Source organism: Stenella coeruleoalba (genome assembly GCF_951394435.1).
Source record: "Stenella coeruleoalba genome assembly, chromosome: 7".
NCBI lineage: Eukaryota > Metazoa > Chordata > Mammalia > Artiodactyla > Delphinidae > Stenella > Stenella coeruleoalba.
The window spans coordinates 94,645,775-94,666,419 of NC_137153.1; the positions used below are offsets into that span (position 1 = coordinate 94,645,775).

The 20,645-nt window shown below is 36.6% G+C and overlaps 1 pseudogene across 1 annotated transcript in view; it reads right to left on the reverse strand.

Moving 5' to 3' along the window:
* Positions 1-19,484: 19,484 nt before the first annotated feature.
* The window catches only part of LOC307188450 (olfactory receptor 13C3-like), a 135,375-nt pseudogene continuing 134,214 nt past the window's right edge, over positions 19,485-20,645 (reverse strand). Inside the window, exon 2 of the transcript XR_013831758.1 lies at positions 19,485-19,774. The product of XR_013831758.1 is annotated as an olfactory receptor 13C3-like (transcript). The remainder of the gene's footprint in view (positions 19,775-20,645) is intronic.

The window sequence follows — 20,645 nt, forward strand, 5'->3', positions numbered from 1 at the left end:
TCTCTAATAATTAGTGATGTTGAGCATCTTTTCATGTACCTCTTGGCCATGAAATGTCGATTACTCAGCCATAAAAAGAAATGAAATTTGCAGAGATGTGGATGGACCTAGAGTCTGTCATACAGAGTGAGGTAAGTCAGAAAGAGAAAAACAAATATCGTATATTGATGCACATAGGTGGAATCTAGAAAAATGGTACAGAAGAACCTATTTGCAGCACAGGAATAGAAACGCAGACATAGAGAATGGACGTGTGGACATGGGGCAGGGAAGGGGAAGGGGGGATGAATTGAGAGATTAGGTTTGACATAAATATACTACCATGTGTAAAACAGCTAGCTAGTGCGAACCTGCTGTATAGCACAGGGAGCTCAGCTCAGTGCTCTGTGATGACCCAGACGGGTGGGATGTGGTGCAGGAGGGAGGTCCAAGAGGGAGGGGATATATGTATACATATAGCTGATTCACTTCACTGTACAGCAGAAACTAACACAACATTGTGAAGCAACTGTATTCCAATAAAAAATAAATTCTACAAAAAGCTAAACTTTGGAATGGTGTATAAAAAAAAGGAAAAAAAGGAGCTTTCAGGTTGGGATAAATTCTACAGAGTAGTAATATGTGTGAAGCAAGGAATTGCACTTTAGAGGAGAGTTGAAGTCAATGCTGGTATTATTAATGTATATGTTGAGATAATAAATGTTTAGCCATTGGTATATATATTCATGAAATGGGGTATTAACATTCTGTTTGTTTTATATTTAACTCTGCAGGGTCTACTAATTTACAATTAAATTAAAAAATCCACTAGGACTAATGAGCTAATAATTGCAAAGAACTCTTGAGCATGGATAAAAGGCACCAAGGGAGGACAAACTTCTATTCATGAAAATCGAAACATCTAAGACTTTAATTACATCCCTTGCTAGAAGGGACTTGTAATCAGTTATGGGGACTAGCTCATTAATGATCTGCTGTGGGATTCCTGAACAACATATTGAAAGCTATTTCACTTACCAAATGTGAATATGCTTCAGAGCAGGCATTTTCTGATAATTCTGTTTCAATACAGCAGGTTCCCTTTTTCTTTCAAATTCAAAAGATTCTAATTAGTTCTATAATATAACACACCTCTGCATTGTCAGAATTTTCATTTCAGTTTTTAAGTTGGGCAGTGAGTGTATGTTTGAGGTATATTATATCTAGGTTGGGGGAAGGGGAATAAATAAAAGAATTCCTTCAACTCTCTGGGTAAAGATAGTTATGGGACTAGGCTCAGTGAAATAGAGACTCAAATATTTGGTTCTCAGTGCTGGAATCCTGAGTTTGCCCAAAGAAGCATTGAAGGAAGTGCCAAAGTTTCTCCAAGTATGGTATTTGGTGACCAAATGTTCTGGAAAATATACGAAGAAGTTTTATACATATACATCTATACATGTGTATACATAATCTCTAACCTGAAAATTTTTAAACCTACTTAAAAATGGGAACAATAGTACAATGAACACCCTTAAATTCTTCACTTTGATTCCAGCATATATATTTTGACATATCTTTGTAAAAGTTTGAATCTAATATTTATTTGTTTATATTTATTATTTACATTGGAAAATGTTAATTAGTAATCTAATGTTGGGAATTTAGATGATGACAATTTATTTTCATTTTATTCATCTACATATTCTAATACAATGAATATGAATTACTTATATAAATAAAACATCCTGCAAAACGATTCTTACTGAATTATTTAGAAATGCTTTCATTGGGGTGTTATTGAAGTTTCATAAATTTCATGTTATGCATTTGAATCTATGTGTAGCAATAAAATTTGTGATCAGGTGTGAGTTACAAATCCCTGAAAAACAGTAAAAATTCAAGATTTGATTTTTCCCATATACCAGGGAGTCTGCAGGTAGGAAGTCCAGGGCTGGTACCTTGGTCCCATAAATTCATAAAATACTCAGGTTACCCCTATATTTCTAACATCCTTATCATGTATTCCAGGTCACATGATCTTAAGAAGTGTCCTCAAGTTCCAGTGTCAAGTCCTCATTCCAATGAGGAGGATGGAAGACAGCCTCTGCCAGTGAAGTTTGCCCATTTAAAGAGTTATTTTTCTCTCTTTTTTTTTTTTTTTTCCAAAATCTCAACCCAATGACTTGTAGTCATATCTCAATATGTAGAACTAAATCACTTGGCCATGTCAGGCAGTAAGTAAAGCTGGGAATGTAATGTTTTGCCAGGCACAATGCCTCCTCTAAAAAAAAAAACTGACTGTGAAACACATCATTTTATATACCACTAAAAGAGAAAAAAAATCTCCTACCAATGAAACTATGGCATGATTTTCTTTTCATTTAGAATATTTATTTGCTACTCATTTATTTTTTTTTTATTTGCTACTCATTTAAAGAATACTTTTAGATTTTTTTTTTTTACACTTAGACTATAGTCATATATCATGCTGTTCTGTGTCCAGGACATCGTGCATACATACACTTTTTATTTAATTGGTAAATTGTAACAAGCTTTTTGAAGACATCGTGAAAAGCAATTAAATTCAAAATGATTGGTACCAACAACACACGTAATACATTGATTATGTTGATGTGACAACAAAGTAAACAGTACTGACCAAATTCACATAAGATCAAGCATGATGCCTCTTGGCCAACAGTGAAGGCAAGACACCAACAATGGCAAGGGTATGGAACAAAAACAAGTTTGTCCTGGAACCAGTCAGTATGGCACCTAAGAATTAACTAGACTGCTTTTGGATTGTCAGTGGTGTTTGCAACATGACTACTTGAATCTGTGTGGCAGAAACTTTAAATTTAATTCATATTCTTTTTATAAAGGAGGTGGTGGTATTCTCTTCTAAGTAACTATTTGAGAATTGAATGTAACTACTTTCAAAAGACCAAAAAATCCAGAAATTAGTTAAAAGTGTTTTAGATTTCATAAGAAGAACTGAGGGAGAAAAAGCACACTGCGTCCTGAGCAAAGAAAAGAAGCAGAAATCAGAGGGCAGAGTAAAAAGTGGTATTTGTTCAATGCAACCTTAACAGAGAGAAAGGCTCTGCAAGTAAAGTGTACCGAGGCATTGAAGTTGCATCCCTGAACGTGTTAGGGGCACATAATTAAGCTGAGTGTGAGGGGCAAGGATGCTGATAGGATAATAACTAGCTCAGTCTTCTGCTGTGATCTTGTATGCTCTCATCAGTGCAATTAAGGTCACATAATCCATCACCTAGCAGAGTATCTGGCATATAGTAGTGTTCAAGATTATTTATTACATTGAATTAGAAAATTAAAATTTTTTATTAGGATGAGGGGTTGAGAAATATCCCAGGATTTTCATGAGCATTATTTTTTAGTTAAGCAGGTTAAACAGAAGCTCCTTTTAGAGATTTTTATTTCTTGGTGGGGGTGGTAGGGGGTGATATTCAGGTTACTGTCTAACTCTGCAACCTAGGTGGGAACCAGTAGGTAGGAATCAGACATGCCCATCAAAAGCAAAGAAGCTGACTTAAATGTTACATGCTGAAAGAATATCCTAGGTGTCTATCTTCTTACAAGACAAGCATAGGAGGTACTGTCAGCAAAAAATGGATTCTGAATGTATACTAGATGTCATTCAATCACATTTATATGCACTTGCTCTCTGTAGCTTCCTGAATTGAATACTGTGGGAAGATAACAGAAGAGACTGATAAAATGTAAAGAGAGGCTTGGATCTGATGACTGAGTCATCTGCACCCTACTTCAGATCCACAAAATTTCTCTGCAGCTTCAACTCCAGCATCCATAATTTAAAAATCTGCCAGGGTGATTCTGATGTTCAGCAATGTTTAGCATCCTCTAGACTGGATCATTTCTAGAGTTCTTTTAGGCTTTCAAATTTCATACTTTAACACATTTATCATATATTCAACAAACCTATATATATATTTTTTTTTTTTTTTTTTTTTTTTGCGGTACGCGGGCCTCTCACTGTTGTGGCCTCTCCCGCTGCGGAGCACAGGCTCCAGACGCGCAGGCTCAGCGGCCATGGCTCACGGGCCCAGCCGCTCCGCGGCATGTGGGATCCTCCCGGACCGGGGCACGAACCCTAGTCCCCTGCATCGGCAGGAGGACTCTCACCACTGTGCCACCAGGGAAGCCCTAAACCTATGTTTTTAATTTAACAATATATTTTATTTAACCCAATATAACCTAAATATTATCACTTTAACATGTAGTAAGTATAAAAAGAATTAATGTGATTTTATAAAAAAAAGAAAAACCAAAAAAAAAAAAAAAAAAAGCTATGGGTTTTACTAGCAGCTGGCAGTTCTACTAGTTCTCACCGCTCCTTACAATACAGAAAACCACAAGAGCCTCATAAACCTCAGATAGGCTCAGGTTTATGAAACTCTAGGGCTAACTAAAGCCCCCAGAGACACAGAGCCTGAGAAATTCCCAGAAGTATGGGAGAAGAGCAAGAGTGTTCTGATTTTAAAATGTTATTTCCATTTGTGTCTGCAACTCTTTGCCCTGTAGTCTTCTGTAACAGCAGAACTTTATTGCAGTTACAGTGGTCTCTCTGCTATGGGATGAAGGACGGTCTGGAGACCACCAAACTAATTTCATGGAAGAACAAGACTGCTGAACTAAAGATGGGACATAAGGGGCAACTATTACATTAAGGAGACAGAAAAACCATTTGGGGGTTACTACATGTAAGAAAAAGAGTAATATACCAAGTGATATGTTTTGAATATGCCAAACAATATATCAATATACCAAATAATATGCTAATTACATAGTGATCTTTTGATACTCAGCCCACATGGCCTGTGAGGAAATCTTCTGCCTGATGAGGTGTGGTGATGGGTTTGTTCCCCACATTAGGGAACTCAAGAAATAAACATATCTGCCTTTAAATGGAAGCAAAGACAGGTATCTCTCTATCGGTCTTTTTAATTGCCCTGCACCACTTATAATAAAACAAATGTGGTATTATTTCCAACTCAAGAGGCTTCAACTTTGGAGGCTGTGACTGCACAAGCACTGGATATTCATTGACATATACAGCTGTGGCTATAATGAAATGAGTTATGTACTTATGAGAAATTTCTCAGTAAAAGTAACTCTAAATATACCACATAGTTTCTTGATGCTAAGAGGGCCTTTACAGGTCTTATAGTTCTTAAAGAATGAGTAGGAAATTGCCAGAAGGAAAATCAAAACAAAGGATTCTGGCAGATTTAAAATTTCAGATCACATGCAAACACAACACATTAGGAAACAGCAAGTTGTGAAAGATACTAGGAAGTACTTTTAGCTGACAGACTGATAAAAATAAGCTCATGAAGGGTGTGATGAGTTGGATTTTTTCTTCTTCCTTCAGTATCTCTCCCTGCAGGAGGATTATGTTTCATATTCCATCGATATTTTCCTTATCTATGTCAGTTTCTTTGACCAATGAAATGAGAGCAAAAGTTATGATTGTCACTTCCACTAAAGTTTTAAAAATCAGTAAACAGTACACTATATATATTTTTTCCCTTTGTTGTATGCCCAGATTGCATTTGTTCCTTCAGTCTGGTTCCCAGAACAAAAATAATTTGGAGAAGAGCTGCAGTCAACTTGCTAATGGCATATTTCTAAACATTCTCATATAAAAACACAATAAATTACTTAGAGAAGAAGTCAGAATACATGTAAGTAAATAATATATTCTCATGCTTTACCAGGCTCCCAACCACTCCACTGCGATTATTAGTAAAGGACAATTCATTATTTGTTAACTATTATATTTGCTAATATTAAATAATCAAGGTAGATTCAAAGTAATTGTTATCTTTTCTCAAAACTTTAATTTTAACGCTACAGGAAGCTCTGTGTCCTTAAAAATTCAGGTTATGATTATGCTCTTATGATTAACATTGTACAGCCTATGGCTATGAGTGGATAAGAAGGACAGTGATTGTCTTATGTACCATGCTTCTATGTTCATTTGTCCAGGTTCCTGTTGGAAAACAGCACAATCATTGTGCTCTTATATTTTCTCAGAAATAATGTATGAATATTGACACTGTCAGTCATCTCACAAAGGAGTTGACATACAATAGAGAAACAGAAAAAATTTCACAAAAACATATATATGTGGATAGACGTTGATTTGGGAGTAATAGAAGATACCCAGGAACAGTTGTCTAGATGTTTCCAAAATTTGGAACGTTTAGCAGTTATGCAAACCAAATATTTGAATATCTGCTGGAAGTTTTCAGTTTTTCTGAACATGAAGACATTTGATTTGGGAAAAGACATTATTCAAAAATCAAGAGGAAAGCATTAAAGAGAAGAGTGGAAAGAAAAGTCTTTTCAACTCAGATTGATTGTCTGGTTTCATTAAGTCACCAGATGCCTCCTTTCACCTTATTTAACTGGTCTTAAAGGCTTAAGGAAGTTTTTAGCTCAAATCAGAGCAATCTAAAGAAGCTTCTCAAATTGCAAAATAGGTTCTTAGAAATCAAGAAAACTTCTACTCTTTAGTGAATACACTCAGAAATGCAAAATCTAAACAGTTTTTTTCCGTTGACTATGAAGGCATTTAAGATCTTCAGAAAAAGCTTCTTATGTACTTTTTCTAAGCATGTACTCTGATAATTGTAAGATATAAAATAACTCACATCTCTTCTCATCTTAATGCGGACTAGTTTACTAGTTTCTCAGTTTACCAGCTGAGAGATGACATATTGGATTGTGTCTGGGAAAGATGACCAAACGTTACTTCTCTTAAAGACAGGGGTAATCCAATGTGGGAATTATTAGGAGCAGCTGAAATTATTTAGTCAACAGATCTGATGCTTCTAGTTTATTCTGTTTTCAACCTTCTGGGGTACAGGATTCGAAATAATTCCCAAGGAAGAGGCTTAAGATAATTATAGGAAAGAGGTCATGAGATAGCTAGTGCTCAAATCACAAGAAGCTTGCTGATAAAAACAAATATGTTCAGTAGGACAAAAGGGTTGAAAAGCAGAGGACATCTCTGAAGTTAGGGCAAGAGAAATGAGACCATTCCTAAGGAAAGGAGTAGAGATAAATTGGCAAAGGCAAGTTAGTAAGACAAAAAGCTGTGATGAGCCTAGAAAGCTCACTGGACAGACTCCTTCAGTGAACAAATTAAAGTCATTACTTTAAAAGGCAGAGATTTTCACAGATTCAAATGCCTTCAAGATCACTGTAATCCCAAGAAGTGTCTATGTATGGTTGAATCCAGAAAACAGACTCTTTGAAACATATCTAAATCCTATGACAGGGGCTCTTCAAAAGAGAGAGAAAGAGGATAGAGTGGCAGAGGTACTCCAGGATGAAAACCATGCATTGAAGATAAGAACACATCTTTTTTTTCTTCTCTAAACATTTTTAGTTTTGGAAATTATCCTTGTTGATTAATTTATATTCAGTTTATTCATTTTAAGTTGTATGGGACTCCATTATGTCAGTTCATAATAATTAATTAATCTACCTCCATCAGTAAATAATAAAGATGAGGCCTATTTTCAGCTACAATAAACAAGACTGCAAAGAGCCAAAGTATATACCTAAGTGGGGACTTGCTAATATGCACATCTTCAACTTTGTTTACCAAAGAGATGGTTTCAATTAATAGTCTCACCAATAATGTATGAGAACTCCCTTCTCTCTACATTCTTAGATTTGTTATTGCTTCCTTCTTTCTAAATACTGTTTTATTCTATATTTCTTACTAATTTATGAAATATATATTTAAGTGTGTGTGTCCACTTAATCCTTTACTGGTTATATTTACTAAAAATGCCTTCTCCCAGTGGTGTGGGTTGCTAAATACAGATATTTTTAATAATGATACTTTTAAATTTATTTATTTTTGTCATTTTTGAAACATTTAAGAAATCCTTCCACACTCTAGTGTCATGAAGACATTTTTCTATGTTTTCTTCTAAAAGTTTTATAACTTAATTTTGCACACCTTATCCATCTGGAAAATATTACTTTATAGAGAGATTTTAAAAAATATATGGATAGTGGGACCTCCCTGGTGGTCCAGTGGTTAAGACTTCGCCTTCCAATGCAGGGGGTATGGGTTTGATCCCTGGTGGGGGTGCTAAGATCCCACATGCCTCATGGCTAAAAAACCAAAACATAGAAACAGAAGCAATATTGTAACACATTCTATAAAGACTTTTAAAATGGTCCACATCAAAAAAATAACTTAAAAACAAAAATATACGGATAGTCACTTTTCCTAGCACTAATTAGTGAATTACTTGACTCTTTTGTAAATTTAATTTATACCTTTGGTTCCCACTCTCAGCATACAGTATTTCACCCCACACATAACATAAGTTAGATATACCCTTTTTTTTCTCACCTATGTCAAGATATTGAAAAGGAATTGGAAAACCAAAAGTAAAGTATATTTGGAAAAAACTTTCAATGGAGCTAATTTTCCTCTGTGTGCTGTGAGTCCCTGTCTCCTGTGGAGAAGGGGAAGGTACTCAGACATCAACTGAAGCCTAGTGATAGTAGCATCAGGTAAGCACTGAGAGAGATTTATAAATGACCCCACCAATTTGGAGGACATAGTGGACTTGTGTATGACTCCCACTTGCGAAATCTAAAATACAAGAGGCTGCCTGAGGTAACCCATAACATTGAAAGGGAGGATTCAGTAAGGAAGGAGGTATACTTTCTAATGACATTAGACCTAAGGGCCAGGTTTCAACAGACCAGACATGGTTTGTTAAAGAGAGCACTGCCATAAATGTCTTAGAAATAGCCCCCAAACCAGTTGGAGGGGAGATGAGACTTCCTCTGAAAGGAAACTATGCATAAGAGGGCACTAAAGACCACATGCAACACTTCAAAAAAGAAAAAGGTAGTCCTTATTCCCCTACCATATAGAGAATTTGATAACAGCTTGGAATAATACTAGTCAAGAAGAAATTTTCTGTTCTATCTGCCTCACCCATCCTGTCCTGTCTACGTGAATCTTAGACATGTCAGAAACCGTGGTTAGCAATATGGGAGAGAAGAGATATAAGTTAGGGAACTAGAGAAGGAGTGAAGCATGGCTACTTTCCCACTGAAGATAGCCTTCCCAAACTGGGTCCAAACTGGAGGTGAGAACAAAGTTAAAAAATGAAAACGTTTTAAAAATATTACAATGAACAGCCGAATACCCATCACTCAGATTCAGCACTTGACTTCCAAGGTTGCCCTGAGGGTCGACATTCAATCAGATGATGAGGAAAGAGAGAGGGGAGAATGGATTTGGTTGGTTTTTATAGGCTTGTATTAGTTTTGCACACTTTTAATTGGTCAGAAAACTCATTCACGTGGCACTACCTAGAGGCAAGGAAGGTTGGGAAATGTAATTCCTAGATGGTTACTTCAACTTAGGCTATGAAATAGGAGTCTGAATGTGTGGTATTCAGCTGGATGTCTCACATTTATTTTGTTTTCTTCACAGATCACATGCATCTGAAATTTGTGTGTGTATGTGTGTGTGTATAATGTGAGTGAATAATCTAGAAATTCAAAGTCTTGATTATTTTCCTGGATTGAAAATAAACCTACAGACATAATTCATGGATTCCTGTGACGTCTAGACTTTTATCTTATATATATATTTTAAATTGGACCCCTTCCCTGTGGTTGTTGGTGACATTCTATGTAGTATAGCCAGAAGTCTCCACTAGAGCAATGTGGGATATTATTAAGAATGTAGAAAATAATGTCCAGTATATCATCAACTGGAAATAAGATCTCCAATTATTTTGATATCCACAAAAGCATAGCTATATACATATGCAAGATCACTTAGAAAACCAAAGATTATAAATTAGTTTTAAAATACTCAAAATCAAACAAAACCCAGGAAAGTCAAGTCAGCAGCCCAGATCTTTTGGTTCTAAGTGTTGTGTTTTATCTATGTTCCTCTTCAAGCTTCTATCCTGATTTCATCCAGTGGCATTAAAATATTGTTTAGAAGAGTTTTTCATTTGGGGAAATGAAATCAAAATATTTACCTGCCAACATTCAAGTCATTTTTTCTCTCAACATCTGCCCCTCTTCTCAAAAACCTTGCTACTCAACTTGATAAAAGATTCCTATCACTATGCACTATGTCTATTGATTCAAAAAGTAAATTAACTTGGAAACTATTGCTTTTTTTCTTTATTCCACTCCTAGGAAGAGGTTGTTCTGTTGAGGGGCCATTAACTTCTCTTTAACTAGATTACAGTGTCAGAGGGTAAACCTTTGGGGTTAAGAAGATAAAGTAATTTGCTTCTGAGCTGAGTCATGTCAGGTTCCATCTTAGTTCTTTATATGTGGGGAGGTTGCATTAAGTCATGGACCACAAGAGAATAGGTTCATCCTGTATCCACCCACTCAGGCATACTGAGATACATGTTAGAAAGAGAGTAAAGCCTATCCGAAAGGAGAAAAATTAAGCCTCCCTAATCTCAGCCTGTGGGGTCATCAGAGTTCTGCACTCTAGTCAATCTCATTGCAACTTAGGCTCCATATTAGAGCTTAAGGACAAAGCCCCAGGAAATAGTAAAGCATTCCTTCACATAGTTTTGTTATCCATTCATATTAGTGCTCTATTCAAACTTTTGGTAACAGGTAGCCAGTAAAAACTTGGATACCTACTACTTCTCTTCGGCAACCTAAAAGACACATAACTTACACTCGATATCTTTTGGTGGAACAAATGAGAATATCCATTAAATAAAGGGCAAAATGTTGAGATGTAAAGTACCAAAATAAAAACAAAATTTTATTGTTTTTTTCTGTGACTCTAAACTTTGGGAGCTAAGCCACAGTCTTCTTTGGTCTGGATCCAAAGTAGATCTTCTGAACAAGACCTAAGTAGGGAAAAGCTCCTTTTCCTATTGCAATATTTGATAATCCTTTTCTAATTCAGTGACTTTTTGACATTTTTACAACCCCCTCACCACTTTGAACACTATCAGAGAGACAAGTAAACCTGAACCTCCAGTTTAACCAATAGCTTCTTAGAGATATTTGCTTGGAGAGTATTTTTAGCTTCTGAGCTCTCATCATTTTATTATATTCAATTTTATACCTTTAGTTTTGATCGGGTGACTCCTACAGGTGCAGCATAGCAAGAAAATAAAGTTAAAATGAGATAAACTATATACAGTAAACAAGAAAAAAGGTAAAGGTAAAATCTTCCAAGAAAAAAAAAGAATTCTAAGTTATCACTAGGTAGTTTTTTTAATAAATAAGGAAATAAAAGAAAAAAAAGAGTTCTGGAGACTCACTTTATCTTAAAGTGGCTTTGATTTCAGGACACTGCTACTTGAGTTTTGAGTCAGAAAATGCTGAATAAATCCATCCTTTCCACACAGAAAACGGTTCTTATATTCATTTTCACTTTATTGTATTATTCAGGGCAGGCTATCTGATAAAACAATTTCCACATCTCAGTGGACTAGTAAAATAGAATTTTATTTTTCACTCCCTCAAAATCAAATAGGATGGAGGAGAAGGGTGGGTGCTCTGCTCCACAGAGTCTCTCAGGAACACAGGCTCCTCCTATTGTGTGCCCCACTGTTCCTAGGGCCTTCGAGGCCTCAACTGAATCCTCTGTCTTTGGATGGCAGATAAGCAAAGAGACAAGCACATGTGGAGGGTCATACTGAAGGCTTTTATTAGCCAGGCCTGGATGTGGTACACGTGACTTTCACTCATATCCCAAGGATCAGACTTCATTAACTGAAGAGGAGGCTAGCAAAGGTAGTTTTATTATGATCCCAGGAGGAGAAAAAATGGGTTTTTATGAACACATACTCTTTGCCACTCTTCTGCTTATTGTGGTTTAGGTGTTCATATTCATTTCCAGTATCATGGAAAATACACTTCAAAATTATCAGGACCCCTGTATAGAGATCTTTTACTTTCAGATTGATGTATTTATGCCAGGATCTTTTTGTCTTGTTTTTCCCCTCTATCTCCAGCCAAGTTCTAAGGGACTCACTTATTACTAAATCTTGATAATAGGATAGATTTGGGGGGACCCAGTTTCCTGAATATGAGTTCTAGCACAGTTCTTTTCTGAAGTTCATCTGTAAAGATAAGGAGAAATGGGAATCACTAGTATATAAAAGTTGTACTATCTCCTTGCACTGAGGTGAAAAAAAAATGCATTTATCAGAAATTCAATTGCTAAGAAGGAAACAACACAGTGACTCTGCTATCAGAATTGCTAATAGACTAAGGGATAACTACAAGCAGCAGGTAAGAAGGCTGGCAACAGAAAACTGAGTTTCCATTGTATAAGAAAACTATCAGAAACTTAGGGGCAAGGAAATCCACTTGTAAGAGGTTTTGATTTTGCAGTTAAAACATGAGCTGTGGGAAATAGTAAAGGAAAGGAAGGAAGACATTCAAACTCAGCATACATTAGTTTTAGACACAGTCAAGGAGAAATGGATCAAATTAAGAAGCACGTTGAAGTGTTAAAATCTCAACTGGCCTTTTCAAAAGGGTGTTGAGAGACACCAAAGTAAAAAAGAAATGGATTTCTAGAGTCAGTATAGTCAGATTTCATTCTGTAGACAATAAACTGAAGATGCAAGGAGTCTTTCGGCTGCAACTGGATAGAGAAGGTTTCGGAAGGTACGTTTGGGGAAGAGTATATATAAATACTTGCACTGGGCCCAAAGGTACAGGTTTGGAAAGCAAAAGGAATTCCATCTCTAGTTCATAAGTCTATTTCTCTAGCAGGGACAAATGTGAACTCAGGAAGAAATCTTTCCTGGGAGGGAGCATCCAAGGTCTAAGGAATTCAGAAGTTGGGGGCTGCTGATGCAGCTATTGTTACATACTAACATAAATGCCAGCAAATGGCTAAGGAATATGGTGTTTCTTCTAAGAATGGAAAATTTGAGAGAGAGAAACAAGAATTTGGGGAAGTAGGAAATGTAAGGCCATAAACTATACCAGTCTTTGTTTTAAGTCTGAAATTCTCAGCTCACAAGAGAGTGGAAATTCCGGCCCTAGTCAGAGACCGCACTCAGTTAAAACTTGGGATTCCAAGAACTCTGGTCTAAAGGGGAAATATGAATTAAGATCAATGGACTAAATAAAAAGGAGAAAAGGTAGCAACAAAAAAGAGAAGTCTTTGAGTATTACTTATATATATATTTAAGAAGATAAGGATATTTTAATAAACCTCTCCTAATTTATGTATGCAGGGCAGGGGTTTTTTGTCGTTATTATTTTCTTCTTTTGTTCCATTGTTCACCTCAGAATATAAGAGGTAGAGTGTTACAATGAGCTCTAAGTGAGAGATTTCTCACATGTGAGGGTTAAATTCACAGACACTAGACTCAGGAACTTGATAGAAACTCTGGAGAAGCTAAATAATCCAAGAAAGTTTTCTTTCTTAAAATTTTTTATTTTTCCTTTTCAGTTCTACCAGTTATTACAAAGTCTTTGAAGTTATCTTTTATTTGTAATAGAATGTAGTTCTGTCTTGTAACATCTTTTGCGTTTTAGAGACATTGCTTTTGCTTGGAAAATGCTTTTATTTGTGGGAATTTGCTTGGATTTTAGGGGCTTCCAATGCCACATGGGTCCTGAGTATTTGTGGAGAAAGTGTGGGACTGGTGCTATAATGTTCCTATGTGTCTTGTGGTTCCTCTGGAACTTTACAAGAACATAGGAAAGTTTTCTAATTGGAAGACATCCATGTCTGGACATTTACTACATCCAGTGGGAGAATGTAGGCCTTCATCAGGGCGTTACTAATGAAGAAGAAATCCTAGTTCTCTGCCAAGACATCTAAGTGAGCTCTCCTTTGACTGAACCTCAGTAAAATAAGAAGAAAATGCAAGAGAGAAAATGCTTTTAGACATAAGCTAGGACTTTAATTTATCTGTAAAAAGGGAGACAAGATTTCATTTCAGCTATCAAATTTCCCTGTGGTAAAAATAGGTTTATATAATAACATGAAGGGTTAATATTGTTAAAATGTACAAATTTGGTTGCAAAATTGGGGGATTTTAAATTGGTGGCTTTGTGTTATTTGGGCTTTGCTATTAGCTGACACACCTTGTATAAGCTTGCCTGGTGAATAGGTAGGAGAAGGGGAAATAGAAACTTGGATAATTTATTCTAATATAGAATATGCTCTTGGGGTGTCACTCAATTAATTCCTGTACTGACCCATATTAGAGGTTTTGGGGGACAATATCTAAAGGGATTTTCATGATGGCCTAAGGGGATGGGCTGCCAGTCTAACTGGTCCCTGCCAGACTATAAACTTTGTGGAAATAAAAATTAGAAAATTTTAATTACATTGACATACATTAGTTGCAAAAATGTGGGTTAAATCATATTTATGGACACATGTACTTGAATACAAACACTCTGTTGAAATTTTCTTTTTCAGCAAGACAGGAAATTGAAGGAACAAGAATATATACATCTTACAACCACAGGAATACAAATGAAGATGCTAGCCAGATGGAAAATTGCTTTTTGAAAGATGATATTGTGCATGATTTGTTTCTTGTCAATGTTAAGAGATCTTTTCTGTATTTATCAATAATTACTACAACAAAATAAGACTTTCTGAGAAGTATGAATGTCTGACTGCATGTTTTAAATGTAAGAGTTTAAACACTTAATTTTGTCAAGCATATCTGATTAGAAGTTATATTTCTTCACTTAAAATTATATTTGTATTAAAATTTAAATTTCCTCTCTGACTTTGTAAAGTGATCTTGCTAATCTTGTTTTTATTAATTCATTATTATTTATTATGTGGTGAAATCTCTTTTTAGACTGAGACAATTTTGTTCTTCTGCAGCAGTCTTGTTTTTTTAAACTCCTCTCTGATTTGACTCCAGCACAATATGAAGTCTAATTTATTCAGTTGCTCCCTGAGAGCAGGACCCACATCTGTTTTGCCCTCGTCACTGCATTCGCATTGCCCAAATTAGTTGCCCAGACTTCCCAACAGTGTGACTGCATGTGACTTGTTAAAAATAATGGAGCCACATGAAGGTGTAAGAAGGTGTTTTCTGATAATCCACTGATCTTTTTCCTCTCCTAAGTGTTTCAACAATGTCTCTAGCTAACCACTGGAACTAAGCTGGTAAGACGAGTAAAAAGCAAGAATCAAAAGTAGAGGAAAGTTGAGCTCTACAGCCTGCTCAGGCTCCCCTCTGTACCCCATTGTCACTGTTTCCCTAAAAATGAGTTAGGATACACAGTCGACCATAGTACCTGGGCCATGAGATTCTGTATCTTTGTAGAATCTCCTTTCCTTCCACAAAGCTGGAAGAATAAGAATGCCAAGTTTTCCTATCCTGAAAGAGCCTGGGTTAGTGACATGAGCACTCGTTGGCAGGGGAAGGTAAATACTCTCCTCTTCAGTCAAATGGCAAATGATTTCTAGTTGGCTTATGTTTATTTCTATCATGTATTTAGCTCTGGACTTGTCTTTGTCATAGAGACAAGGTCCCTTACCATTTTTATTGGAGGTCATTTAGGCTTACGTCTAGTATAGGCAATAGGAAACATCCAAAAAGGTCATCTCAACTCACCAAACAGTGTAGTACAAGGCAAAAACCTTACAGTAATAATATGCAAGGCTACCTAAAATGCCACTTCTATCAAAAGTTCAAAATTAACCACATCTTCCCTTGAAGCATACTGACAAGCTTGCATCTCTATATCATATTTATTTTGTTCAATACACTCTTATATCCTAACTATATTAGACACTGTTCTCATACCTTTACAAATACTAATGCATTTAATTCTAAATTATTTGATATTATTACTCCCACTTTAAAGATAATGCATTTGAAGTTCAGAGACATCAAGTCATTTGTTCAAGCTCACAAAGCTAATAACTGGTAGATCATGTGACTTCAGCACCTGTTCTCTTAACCGCTAAACTCTGCTCCTCACACTTATTATGTCTAGTTGTAGTATCTATACTCATGCAATTTTCCCTGAATTTCCTGATTTTTTTCCAAAGAAAACTGTCAAGTGATACATCTCTCCCCTCCTTTCTCAGAAATTCTGGGTTTGACTAAAATACAGGAAATTATTCTATTATTATTAGTTATGTTGATTTTTCATTTAATGGAATAATAATAGAAGGAATAACAACCAAACTATATTGAGACTTACTATATCTTAGGCCTAATATTCTAATATCTAAGATTACTATATTCTTATATATTACAGATACACAGAATAAAAAGGGTTCTGGACCTAATTCCACTTTGAGGGGGGTGGTTTCCCCAAACCAACCAATAAACAATTCTTAAACACTACCTGGGTGTCCTACAATTCAACTCAATTCTGACACTATCTACATGGAGAGAGCATCAGGTCTCACAGGTTAAGGGTGAAACCAAGCAGGACCCTGCAGGGCCCTCCCAGGTACAAGACTCTCCATGTCCCCACTTCTCATCTGTAGAAAAAGCTTTAGTATCCTAGGGCTTTCTCAAACTGGTAATGACTAGAGACATGAAAAAATGCAGAAACAAAGGAAAAGCAATTAAGCAAGAAAAGTAATAATAGCTTGAACAATAGAGTCACAGACTCCTAGTTCCTCCTAAAGGGATATAGATAATAACATGATTCATATCCTTGAGTTGTTTTACAGAAACCAGGACTCCCACTAAACAAAAACTGCTAACCATAAGCACATAGATGCCAGACTGGTAGGAACCAGATTGATGATTAAGATTCCCAAAACATCACCTTGTTACCTCACCACCAACCAGTCAGAAGAATGTCCATGTGCTGATCACGTACCCGGTGACACTTGCCCCTGATGTTGCCTTTAAAAACCCTTGCATGTAAGTCATCAGGGAGTTTGGATCTCCTGAGCATTAGCTGTCCAGTCTCCTTGCTTGGCAATGGCAAATAAATGCTGTACTTTCCTTCACTACAACCTGATGACAGTAGATTGGTTTTGCTGCACTTCAGGCAAGTGAACTCAAGTTCAGTTTTGGTAACAAGGGCTCATTCCTACAAGAATGTCCCCCCTTTCCTACCCAACTTCAGAGGTCAGTCACAAGTCCAGGTTGTTATCTGTAATTCTGACAGACTGCTATAAATCAGAGGTCCCCATGACCACTTTCTTGATTTTGATTAACTTCCTAGAGCAGGTCACAGAACTCACAGAAAGATTTTACTTACTAGAGCACCAGTTTCTTATAAAAGGATATAACTCAGGAACAGCCAGATGGAAATGATGCATAGGACAAAGTATGGGAAAATGGTGCTGAGCTTCCAAGCCCTCTTGGAGCATGCCACTCACCTCAAATCTCCAGATATTCACCAACCCAGGAGCTCTCCAGAACCCCTCCTGTTGGGTTTTTATGGAGGCTTCGTTACACAGCATGATTGATCAAATCACTGGCCATTGCTGATTGACTCAATCTCTAGCCCTTCTCCCCTCCCTTGAGGTCAGGGGGGGAGGGATTGAAAGTTTCAACACTCTAATCACACATTACTAATCACACATTAGTTCTCCTGGCAACCAGCTCCTGTCTTTAGGGGAGTTCCAAAAATCACCTTATCAACCTAATGAAAGACACCTTCATTGTTTTTACCACTTAGGAAATTCCAAGTGTTTTAGGAACTGCATGTCAGAAATGGGGATGAAAACCAAACATATATTTCACACACTGTATTTTGTAATTCTCACAATAACCCTATAATATTAATATTAATACTCCATTTTAGTGGCAAGATTTGAACCTAGCTCAGGCTCTATGCTATGTATATATGGTGACCAATATGCTATAGGGCCTCATATAAAACAAACATTAAGCAGGCAGTCTACATTTATGCATTGATAAGTCCTCAGCATATGAAACTTGGAGATGTGCATTGCTCTGCAACTCAGGTCTCATACTTTTCTGACATTCCAGAACCCCATTGAATACACCTACTCTATCATTAACCAAAATTTCAGAAAGAGAGACCTGATTGCGGTTTGTTAGGATTGCAGCCTGGGAGACACAGATTCAAGAAGCACTTGAATTGTGTTCCACCAGACTACAAAATAAGGGAAGCTTATAAAGGCAAAAACACCTACAAGGTTACGTAAATTGTTTGTCAAGAATTAGGATTGGAGCTGGCAAGATTGCTTGTTAAGCAAGGATTGGTTGGCCTCTAAAATAGTTACATAGTTGCAAAGGGTAGAGGAAACTTTGAAACTACAGGATGCAGCTAGCAGATATTGTTTTGAAAACTGGCTGGTGGTATTCTTGAGTTTGATACAGTTCAGAAAAAATTCAAGTTCTCAGTGATGCAGGAATGTGTCTGAAACCACATCCACAATGGCCACCCAGCTCCATTTTGGATGCCTGAACCATAGTTACTCCGTTTTGATTTTTAAATGATCTTAAATATGTCATCACCACCCTCTACAAGATGCTGCCCCCTCTGCTGGCACCAGATGCTCTCCTGTGTATCTGCCGTGGTATCTGCTACAGAGGCCTCCCTCCAGATACGAGCTGTGGGCTATGCTAACCTCACAGGCTGCTTAGGTATATCTTTTAATCCACAGGTCTACATCAAAACACTTCTCTCAATTTCAAAGGAAGTAAAACAAGGGATATTAATTCATTTGGAAATAATTTTTCATCTTTCTCTACTCATTCTCTTTTCTTCACTGGACAAAGAATAATGTGCTCAAGTATTGAACTAAATTTACCCCAACTGTCTCCAAATTTAATTTTTAGAAAAGAGTCCTCAAAAGCATCTCTCTTCTCTTTAGCTTTATTATAGGAAGTCAGTATAGTCTAGTGGCTAGGACCTGGAATCTGGAATCAGAAATTTGGGGTTCACCACTGACCTTGGACACACTAACGAGCCCCTGAGAAAGCCTCATTTCTCTCATGTAAAAAAATGGAGATAATGGGTAACAATACCACTCTCCTCATTGGATTGTTGTGAAAATGAGACCATCCCATTGAAGAGTTTAGCATGTTGCTTGGCTTAGGCTAAGCAGTGACTAGCAATTAGCTGTTGTCTTTGCAGTAGCCATTTTACATTACATTCGAGTCAGTCATCCTGTCCATATGCACACTAAAATTACCTGGGGAGGTTTAACAACTACTGATGCTTGGGTCCAACTACCAGGGATTCTGATTTAGTTTATTTGGGGTAGTCCCGGGCAACTAGGTTATCAGAAATGTTGTTTTTTCACACAAGCCCCAATGTACCATTTTGTACATGGTAGAGGCATGCCTTATAAATAAACCTTAAATAACATACTAAGCTTACTTTAAAATTCTAGCAGTGGAATCCAAGCACTCAGCTATCTTTACCTGAGTATTGGAAGGTGGTTATTTTTTAACAAATGACTAGCTTTCAGAGAGATAAACAAAGAAAAGCAAGGTGGTGAGAGGAACCTGTCTAAATTATTACATCACCCAAACACACCAAATCAATCAGTCAGGTGATATATCCTTCAGCAGGACCACATTCATAGCTAATGGATAAGGATTCTGAAGTATCCTAAAATGTTACTCCTGGATATGTTATTACTTAGAATAGTCATGGGTCATGGGTAGTTAGGCAGAAGGCCTGGGATTCTAGTGTTATAAAACCCGGTTTCTCATTTGAGTCCCCACTTGCCTGTAAAATCCTGAGTAAGCTGCTAATCTTCCTTCAGGCTCAGATTCTTCATTTGCAAAAGCAGATGAATACCTATTTCACATGGTTCCTGAAATTATCAAAAGAGACATTCAGTGTTAATCATTTTTTTCATTGATAAAGGTTATACACATTAAATCTTTTTTTCACTATAGTTATATTCTCTGGCCCTCTAGTCTTCCACCAGTCCCTCTTCTTCTCCATAATTAGCTGTTTATGCCACTATTAAGGATATTTTCCTATTAATGTAGATGCATCCCTGACTTCTGACTCCCCAAAGGTCAGGAACTGGCCTTAGTTCTGTATTCCAGGAACCTAGCTCATTATCTGATACATAAAAGATGTTTAATAAATACTTGATGAAAGAATATATGGAAATCAAGAAGCCAGAATTATGAACAAATAAATTTTTACCAAGGTCAATTCAGTGGGAGAAAATTGTCAGACTATGAAAAGCTATGTAGGGAGAAGCAACTCCAAGCCTCGATTTAACTTCCCTGATGTTTAACATTGACTATTGTTTTGAAGGTAAGATTTTAGGAGCTGTCATATTAGACTTTCAATTCATTCAAGTCTCATTTATTAGGTGTGATAAAACTCAGGATTTAAGACCCTAGATAATTAACCAAGTGTGCTTTCAATTTCAATCCCCGTTACCTACAAATATTTGAACTAGCATTTAATGTTTATTTTGAGCTATCACTGCTATTCCTGGACCTTTGTAACTCAATGAGTTTCATTTCCTTCCATCTTAACCAAAGGAGAAGCGCTGACTCTCATCAGAGGAGCAGCATTTCAGGTCAAACATTCCATAACTGGAATTAGAGTTAATGTAAATTCATTCCTATGTGACTTGCATTCCCCCAGTAAACATTTATCATCTACTGCCTCTGACCTTGAACCACTACATGCCACACTGAGGCCAAATTATTGCATTAGTT